The sequence below is a fragment of the Engraulis encrasicolus genome, chromosome 3 (assembly GCF_034702125.1).
Source record: "Engraulis encrasicolus isolate BLACKSEA-1 chromosome 3, IST_EnEncr_1.0, whole genome shotgun sequence".
Taxonomy (NCBI): domain Eukaryota; kingdom Metazoa; phylum Chordata; class Actinopteri; order Clupeiformes; family Engraulidae; genus Engraulis; species Engraulis encrasicolus.
The window spans coordinates 7354771-7364770 of record NC_085859.1 but is presented as its reverse complement, the minus strand read 5'-3'; the positions used below and the strand labels follow the sequence as shown (position 1 = coordinate 7364770).

General features: G+C 41.0%; 1 protein-coding gene and 1 long non-coding RNA gene across 2 annotated transcripts in view; one reads left to right on the top strand and one right to left on the bottom strand.

Annotated features, from left to right (window-relative positions):
* Window positions 1–10000, top strand: part of rapgef1a (Rap guanine nucleotide exchange factor (GEF) 1a) — an 85916-nt gene that overhangs the window by 15917 nt on the left and 59999 nt on the right. The window lies entirely within an intron of this gene.
* Window positions 6186–8779, bottom strand: LOC134445655 (uncharacterized). Its single transcript, XR_010034320.1, has 3 exons — window positions 8142–8779; window positions 6988–7115; window positions 6186–6393 (listed from the first exon to the last, which is right to left on the bottom strand). It is a non-coding gene; the product is annotated as an uncharacterized LOC134445655 (long non-coding RNA).

The following is a 10000-nucleotide window of genomic DNA, read 5'->3' as shown; positions in this document are numbered from 1 at the left end:
ACCAACAGTACGGAGTCTGGCTCGGGGGATGATGAGATTGTCCTTTCCAGAAGACCACAGAGACCTGGACTGGACTGGGAGTGGGGTTGGAGGAGTTCAGAGAGGTACTGAGGAGCAAGAGAGTGAAGTGATTTGTATGTCGACAGGAGAATTTGGGAGCCTGGGAGCCAGTGAAGCTGTCTGAGTGTGGGAGTGATGTGTTGCCACTAGGCCCGTGTTAAAAAAATCGATTTTTAGATTCTGGATCGATCCCCGTATTAATTCCGTAGGATCGATTTCGACGTCCAAAGATCGATTTATTTATTTATGTATTTATTTATTTTAGTAGGCCATGTCATTTCCAAACGTCCTGCAGTACACGGAAACCGCCACAAGAGAGCAGCGGTCAACAACAAGTTGACCACAGCTCGGCGGAAAATGGAAAAACGGGGTAGAAGCTTTTTTCCTGCCCGACGCTGAGATATAGCCAAATTGCAAAGGGTTTGCGTACAAATTTCCGAAATATAACTCTACATCCTTTAATTTGAACACTTGCTTTGTGCAATTAATCAAGGAAGAGTTTATATTTTTACACCGTGTTACAAATAAGCACCATCCGGCGGTGGCAGGAAGTCAGCCATCAACGCATTTTGCCATAGGGAAACTTACAAAGCATACCACGACGATCATTTAACAAAACACACAAGTTGTTTTACTTCAAGACAAAGATATTGCCTTAAGATATTGCCACTTTCCCATTTGTAAATAAGTCGCTATTTTCAATGCAACCGCTGTGTTCAAATAGTGTCTCCGTAACGCGTGGGATTTGTTTTGGATCAACCAAACATGAAGGCTTTGTGCGTCTCACGGAAACGTCAGCCTATTGGCTGAAAAGTTGCCAACGTCATTTTTTGGGAAATTGCCACTGGCTTCCAATGCTGTCAATCAAACGTGTGTACTGCAGTAGTGGCAGTGATGAAGTTAGTAAATTACACGATTGGGAGTTCAAATACACTGTGAGGAAATTACGTGGTTTAGAAGAAAATGGACTTAATGTGGCATCACTATGGATACTTGGCGAGCGGTACAAAAAGTCCAGAGTGATACGATCGTCTTTGGTGGGAAACGGAAGACTTTGAAAAAGGTATGCTGACGTTTGCTGGGATGCTAACAGCTGTTGCTGAGCTGCGGCTGCTGAGCTAACAACTGTTTCGGTTTTGTCTGTGATCAACCATTTGATTCGTGACTGGTCTTAAATGAGGGGACAGTCCCAGCTTTCTAACGGTGTATGGGATGAATACCTTTATACAAATGCCGCTTTAGTTTTTATTAATCAAAGCGTCCAGCATTATTACACTTCTGTTTTCAATACTGCCGTCAGTCGCACTTAAAACATTCTTTCATCCCCCATTTCAAAGTATAAAACTATCTGGCAATAACATAAAATATATGTTTTAAAAAAATCTTTGTTTCTGGCTTTCTTGGTGAACACAACCTGGCTGCATACCACTGCGACAGTCTTTTTTAACACCAACCCGAATCGGATCGAATCGGATCGTTTTTGATAGAATCTAAAAAAATCGATTCGTAATCTCGATTCTTCGGATCGATTCTTAAAGTTTGAATCGAATCACACCTCTAGTTGCCACCGCTTTGTGTGAGATATAATTCTGGCAGCTGAATTTTGAACTTTCTGTAGTCAAGTCAAGTCAAGTAGGTTTTATTGTCAATTTCTTTACATGCACTGGTCATACAAAGAATTTGAAATTACATTTCTTGCTTTCCCATACAGACATAGACTAATTAAGGTAAGGACATAGACAGTATAGACATAGACAGTACTTATACATGGACTTAAGACAGTATGGACATAGACAGTGCTCATACAGACATTTAAAGTGCAAGACTGGACAACAGAAGACTTGTAGAGGACATACATTAAGAGGTAGTCGGTTGGTATGGATGGACTTGATGCCCTCTCCCAGTCAGCTAATACAGCACAGTACAGTACAGTACAGTCAGGCTGCTGCCACTGCAGAGGACACAAACCTGCACAGTCACGCTAACACACACACACACACACACACACACACACACACACACACACACACACACACACACACACACACACACACACTCACACACACACTACAGGGACACAGGGGACACGGTAGTGTGTGTGTGTGTGTGTACTGCAGCAGATAAATGCTGACCTGTATCAGTGTTAATTTTGTCAGCTTTTTTTTATTTAGTCGTAGTCTTAGTCACAATGACAAAAATCAATTTTAGTCTTAGTCATATTTTAGTCATTGCCTTCCCAATTTAGTCTTAGTCTTAGTCTAAATGACGAAAATCAATTTTAGTCTTAGTCAATTTTTAGTCATTTTTCGTCATTTTAGTCAACACTGTACATAACAGAACTTCTCCACACACTGCTTCTCTTTTTAAAGAGGCCATGCCAATTTTTTTAAACTTTCTTGAATGATTATATGTTATAACAGTTCATAATATGTTTTCCTGGTCGTGTTAATGTGAAAGATTTTTTTTATTTCGTTTGATTGTTGTAGTTTATGAAAATAACAAAACGGCTAAGCCTGGCCAATTGAAAAAACAGGGCAGGCTTACGTCACCCTGACTACCCGCCGTTTGGCCACGCCCACTTTTGACGAGTCAAAATTCATAAACATTATGAATGGAGCATCTTGGCAACTCGTAACCAAACCTTACTCATATCACTGATAACTAAACAGCATAAACACCCATTGTGCTGAGGATTGCACATGTAGATATGGTAACAAACCATCCATGACTTTTCACTGGATGCCTAAAAATAAAAGAAGAAAGCTGAGGTGGATCCATCCGGAAAAAAACGTCCAACTACTCACCGAGTAGCTAGCACCTGGTAAGTGTCTTTCAACATTTGTTTTACACTGTAACCTCTTAATACGGTATTTTTTTAGTGCTCTTAGTAAAAAAGAAAGGCTATGAAGTTCAGTGTTATGGTTTAAATGTAAAAGTAAACCATGTGTACACATCTCTAGCGCCGAATTTCCTATAGTAGGCTTACTCTTCATAGGATGCTGTCATGAAATGCCAGTCACATTATCCATAACCTGCACAGGCCTACCCAGCCAGCCTTCGAGTGCGTTTAAATATGCGTTTTAATAGCTATGCGACCTTGCCTCCTCCACTTGCTTCTCGTCATGATGACATCACTGACAACAGCATTATATTTCAATATCTTGCAAAAGCTCAATTGTAAAGTGTTTTCCTCATTTGCAAGTGGGATGGTGAATGAAAAACAGTCCCTCAAAAGTTGTTGTGGCGAGGCTGACAGCTGGGAAACTTTATCGTTTTCTCCACGGAGGGCCCAGGAGGTGGGACGAGGAGACAAGCACAAGTGGAGGAGGCAAGGTCACATATTGGGATGCACACTTCATGTTGTCCTTGCAGTGTTTCCCACAGAAATTTTGGAAACTATGGGGGCAGCCGGGGTTTATTTTGTCCGGGGGGGGGGGGGGGGGGGGTGGGGGGAGGGTTCTCACACGGGCCTTTTTTTTGGGGGGGGGGGGGGGGGCGGGGGGGGGGGGGGGGTGTATTCTTGCAGCGTAAATACAAAACGGCAAAACAATGACTACAGTATGACATTGGCGCATGGAGAAACTGTAGGCCTGGGCCTATATTTCAGCCATTTATATTTTGAGAAATAAGGCTACATAAGATTTTACCCATGACTTGTATAATAGTAGTACATTGTCATTGTCAAAAAATGCAGTACAGTGAATAATTTCTGTTTACAACACAGTTTCATTCGTCCCTCATGCAGGGGTCTGGGAAACAATAATAAAACAAAATAGGAGCAGAGATAAGAATTTAAGAGCACTGTGAAATTGTTAACGCATAGACAAAAAGGGTCTTAGAGGGTAGGCTATGCCTTTTCCCCCACACATATCTGTAGGCGTACACATTCTACATGAGGGGTGCTGGTCACAGGGCCAGTTTTTCCAAATTCCTCCCATTAAAAGGGCTGAACAACATATTACACATTTATGTCTATATTCACATTCATTACACATTAATTTCTATATTTCTATATGTCTCCTCTGCTGTGTCAATGAAGGTCTGTCACCAAACTCATTACAACTGTAAAACAAAGCCTAGGGAGTGTTAGTAAACTCATCCCAACTGTCCCTTCTCTGAAGGTTTTTTATATTGCTCCCAAACCCAAGTAAACTACAACAACTTGACTAGGCTTTTGATCCCTGTCTTTCAAGCACTTGTGGTTCTCTCTATAGCAGGGGTGCCCAACCTTTTTTAACCAAGATCTACTTTTGAAGTTGATGGTCTGCCGTGATCTACCAAGTCAAATTCAAGGATGTCAGTATGAAAATTTAAGACCACCATTTATTAATCACCATTATTAAGAACAAAATGTTTTCAGTAGGCTACTATGGCCGTATCTTTTCAGTGTGTTTTTAAAGTGTGTTGAATAGCCTATCTTTACAAAGCAATGCAGCACTGATAGTATGCAGAGATAATTTCAGTCATACACAAGTCATAAACAACTGAAACAATTTCAAAATGATAAACATTTGGTATATAAAAGGCACATAGGCCCTATTTCTAAAATATGATGAAGCATTATCATGCCTTCAGTGGTATAGGCTACAAATTAAAAAGGGCTCAGAAATTCACCATTTGTTATGGGTAAATAGTAGGCTACTATGAGAGAGAGAGAGAGAGAGAGAGAGAGAGAGAGAGAGAGAGAGAGACAGACAGACAGACAGAGAGAGAGAGAGAGAGAAGAGAGGAGAGAGAGGAGAGAGAGAGAGAGAGAGAGAGAGAGAGAGAGAGAGCCAGGAGAGAGAGAGAGAGAGAGAGAGAGAGAGAGAGAGAGAGAGAGAGAGAGCAATGAGAGAACTCATTGGATTGGTTAACACCCCTGTTAAGTGTGACTTCTTCTATGAAGGTTTTTTTTTCCAGCTCTCAGGGGCAGTAGCACAGCAAAGGCTTTCTATTGTGAGTTTGGCCAATCGTTTTGTCCACAACTGAAGCAAGAAACAGCACAAATTGAAGTGAATTCCATACATGTCAACAACTAACATTTCCCTTACACGCGGCACGCGATGTAAACGCAGTTAGCGATGATGCATGCGACTAGCGATTTGGACGAAGATCCTCGCATATCGGCGTGTCATAACATGTTATGCACACATGCACACATGAATCAACTGTAATACAGTCACTTCCTAATGCTTTCCCCTCATTCTGTGTTACCGTGGGACTACTTATAACCAATACAGAGTCTATAGGATGTATTTACTCCAGGAGGAAAATGCGAAGGAAATTCAAAATCGTAATTCAAATCGTTTTTAACAAAAACGGATATCGTTTTAAAAAAAAAAAAAAATTTTTTTTTTTTTTTTTTTTTTTTTTTAACATTTTCGTAAACTATGGCGGCCAAATTTAAACTATGGCGGGCCGCCATAGTTTCCTCAATGTATGGGAAACACTGCCTTGTAATTAATGTTAAGTGTAACACTTAATGTTTTCACAAAATTGTCTGCCTTCCAAAATGAGACATCAGTGGCCTAATGGTTAGGGAGGTGGTCTTGATATTGGGGCAGGTGCGAAACCCATCCTTACCTCTCTCCTCATCTCCATCATGGCTGAAGTGCCCTTGAGCAAGGCACTTAGCCCCACAATGCTGCAGGGACAGTAACCAATTCACTGTGATAAACTTGGTTGTTTGGGATAAAAATTGTCATTTAAGTATATCTTTCTATTTCTCCAGGTGAGAAGAGCAATGACCTGATGGCTGAGATTGGATGTATGGAAGAGACCGAGGTCCAGCACACCAAGCCAAGTTTAACCAATTAACTTCCCCATTTCAGCGTCTGCACCACGCCATTTCAATGTATTAATCAGATCATTCAGTTGTTCATAGACTTTATTTTTAGACACAAAGTACACATGCATTTTAGGGTTACGAAGGTGATACGAGGGGACGTCTATCCTGGGATGGACATATAGCAAATGTGCATTTCATATTAATGAATGGTTCTCTGAACTACTGTGGTATCCTGACCTGAGTTCATATTATTACTTACATGCAGTGTAATCCAGGCACCAAAATACCCATGTAACTGGATACATACATATACTGGATAATAAAATACCAAAGGAAATGCCTGCCTCATTTCAGTTATTTCATATACATGTATGTTATTATCACAACTACTGTGTGTCATCACTGACTACTACCACAACAGGTACAGGTCAGGAGATGAATGCATCAAGGGAGGAACGTGGGGGTAGGCACGGTGGATAAGGAGACCAGCATCACTGATAGTGAGGCGCTGGCAAAGCCCAAGTGAAGCCCCACAGGCAACTTCTTCATGATGGCGTCCTGTTCTGATAAAAAAGGAAAACATGTTATTTAAATTAATATGGTAATGCATTGTAATATACAGGTGTTAGACAATGAAAACACCTGACATTTTGGTGTGGGAAGTTTCATGGATAAATTGGACCACCTTGGTGGCCAGTCTACATTAATTGCACATTGCACTAAAGAGCAGTGTGTGAAGGCTCAATTAACAGGGAAAGAGCAAAGCACATAACAGCATGGGTGACATACCACCATTAAAAAAAAAAAAAAAAAGACATGCTTCCTCTTGTGTCCACAGTTAATCCTGTTGGATGTGGTTCATCTTGGTGGTATGCAGACATTACCTTAGCCCACCAAAAATATCTAATTTTTTAACCTGTTATGGCGTGTGAATTGCAATATTTTGAAGAGAACTGTGCTCTTATTACCCTGCTAATTGAACCTTCACACTCGGCGTCAGCTTCTGACACCAAGATGTTTCGTTGTCTAACCCCTGTACTGTTACAGTACTGATTGAATAAATACCTGATGTAGCACTAGGTTGTCTGAATTTAAAAATGTGATGCCAGCCAGTAGGCTAAATAATATTAATCACAACTCACTATTCATTTCTTTACCTGTGCTGCTAGGATGTAATTCTTGGACACCATCCTGACGAATCCTGGGCACATAGAACAGTCTCTCATACTTCTTCACCATGACCCATGGTTTTAGTTTGGGTGCTGACCACCTGACTCTGATGAACCTGCAATGACAAAATTATATACATCCATGTATAAATATATACATCCTATTACATTATAGGCCGACACTGGAGGTATAGCATAAATGGAAAGATAACAAAAATATGCATGCACCCCTAGATATGCATAAAGTGTAAATGTGTGCAGTTCAGTAATAGATGCTTCAGAATGAGGATACAGCATAATGATGATGAGATACTCTGATAACAGGTATGCGGTGCTCAAGACTTCAAATGAACCTTTTTCATCACCAGCCAAAATGGCTAATAGATGTTTCATCTCACTAGCCTAACCAGGCATACTCACCAATGGGTCAAAGTGGCTACTAAGTTTTATTTTGTACCAGCCAACCTGAGTTTTCACCAGCATTTGGCTGATTGCAATGTTTATTCAGAGTTCTGGCTGTGCTTTTCTTTCTTTTGAGGGGGGATATATTCTCAGGTTTTATCTGCCTACGCAACTGCATCCTCATTTCTGATTGGCTGATGGGGTTGCAACTAATTCCCTATAACCTGTCAGGCGTCAAACGTTAAATGTATGCATAAACTAATCAAAGTGTAGGCCTATAACCGGTGTAACAGACTGAGTCCCCCGTATCAACTGGCGACTCCAGGTGATAAACACAGTGATAGATCAAAACGAAAGTCTCAGTCCTGGTCTAAATGAATACACCCCAGATTAAGAGTGACAATTACGTCCTATCTCATCTGCTTTTCTAACATCTGCAGTCGCCAGTTGTTACGGCCCAAGATAGTCTTTCACAGCGGTAGTCTGTCCTAAATGTGTTTCTACACGTCTAACAATTCAACACCTTTTGAACACAATACAACAACATTGAAATAAGCTTACTTCTTGACGCATTGTGCAAACGTTGTGTCTGAAACAACAATAAAATCCACTTGGATCAAACGTAACGAGTGAAACCAAGTTAACCTACACAATACGTCCGAGAAGAAAAATAAAAATATGAAGGCCTGCCTGAAGCAAAAAAATACAACATTGAGTGGTGTTGTAGGTTAGCATCTTACCTGTCCCATGACGAGGATGCCGCCGCGTTGATGAGCCATCAGTGACGAACTGGTGCATAAAGTTGCTTTGTAGTAGGCAATGAAGAGGCTCGGTGTAAAGTTAATACATTTACTGAAGTAGTTTTAAATTGACACGGAATAAAACAATCCACCGCAGGCAGAGTGAGTACGTGGCTAGCAGCAACAACATACACTTCTTCTTCTCCTCCTCCCAGGATCTGTATGCCCCAAATATGCCATCTAGTGGCGCAGAATGCAATAAGGTTTTGTACATTATTAAATCTGCGCCAGTGTGGAGTACTCAGCACAATCATTTTAACATTTAGCCTATTCGGCAACGCTTATTTTTCTTTTCTTTTATCTCAAAGGCTGAGAGCAGCCTGCGAGTCCTCAGTAGAACATGTTCTCTACAATGACGTGGTTCTCTAGCAACAGCTGAGCCAATCAGTGCAAAGCTCATAAACATTATGGACAAACCGCTTACTTCTCCTGAGAGGTGTTTTTGGGCGCAATAAAATGCTTTGAAATACACCATCAAATAACTTTCCAGCTAAAATAATGTTGCATACCAGGTCAGAGAACACCAAGGATTATGAAAAAAAGGTGGACATGGCTATGTAATTAGAGTGGCATGGCCACTTTAATATATATCATTGACTGTACAGAATAAACCTTCTCCGCACACTGCTTCTCTTTTTAAATCACACTGTTCAGAATAAAACTTCTTCACACACTGATTCTCTTTTTCACTATTTTATTTAACACCAGTGCTAATTTCATCAGCTTTTTAAAATTTAGTCTTAGTCTTGGTCACAATGACGAAAATCAATTTTAGTCTTAGTCATATTTTAGTCATTGCCTTCCCAATTTAGTCTTAGTCTTAGTCTAAATGACAAAAATCAAAAAAGGGCATTGACGAAATATTTTAGTCATAGTCATGGTTGACGAAATTAACACTGACCTGTATAGTGCAACAGGAGGGGAATCGGCAGAATGGCGGTAGCCTGATCATCATCGACTTTCAAATCTCAGAGACTTGGTCTGACCAAGAGCATAACAATTAACATTTCCCAAACAGCATTTCCCAAATGACCTCCCTTGGTTTGCTAATGATTGCTTGCTTCCCAACAAAGTGGGAGGAGTTCCCGTATTTGCGGGAACTCAGAAAGTACTTGCATTGCTCTTGACCTGACTGGTAGCGACGCTGAAGCTGTTGCGTCACTAGGAGGGCAGGGCCTGGCTATAGTGGCGGTGCAGTATTGGAAGATGCTCTGTATGTGGCTATCAGCATAGTGTAGCTGTAGCATACGTCAGTGTTTCCCAACCTTTTTTGTCTCGCGTACCCCCTAAACCTCTCTGTTGTGCTATGAGTACCCCCTAATGTATGTTCTATATCGCTTTCTCGGTCCTGATGTGGCTGCTCCATACATTTGTTATAATAATAACATCTTTCCAAGTACCCCCTGCAGTGTGCTCGCGTACCCCTAGTGGTACACGTACCCCTGGTTGGGAAACACTGGCATACGTGATGAGCCATACAGTACATCAGTGGTTCCCAACCTTTTTCTTCAGGGACCCATATTTTTACCATTGTAAGCTTTGGTAACCCAATCGTACGAGCACCCGCACGAGAGTGAGTTACATGATACTCCTGCGAAAACTCTTTCATTATCATATTATTCCTCCATTTGTCTTCAGTCAAATACAGAATAAATGTTTGGTGTATCACTTACATTTTGTTGCTTCTATGCATATATTAGTTTGCTTTGCCATCATAGGCTGTATATCGTAATCAAACCCCTTAAAATCAAGAGGGCGCCGTGACCCACTGTGGATCTTAGGCGACCCATTGGTTGGGT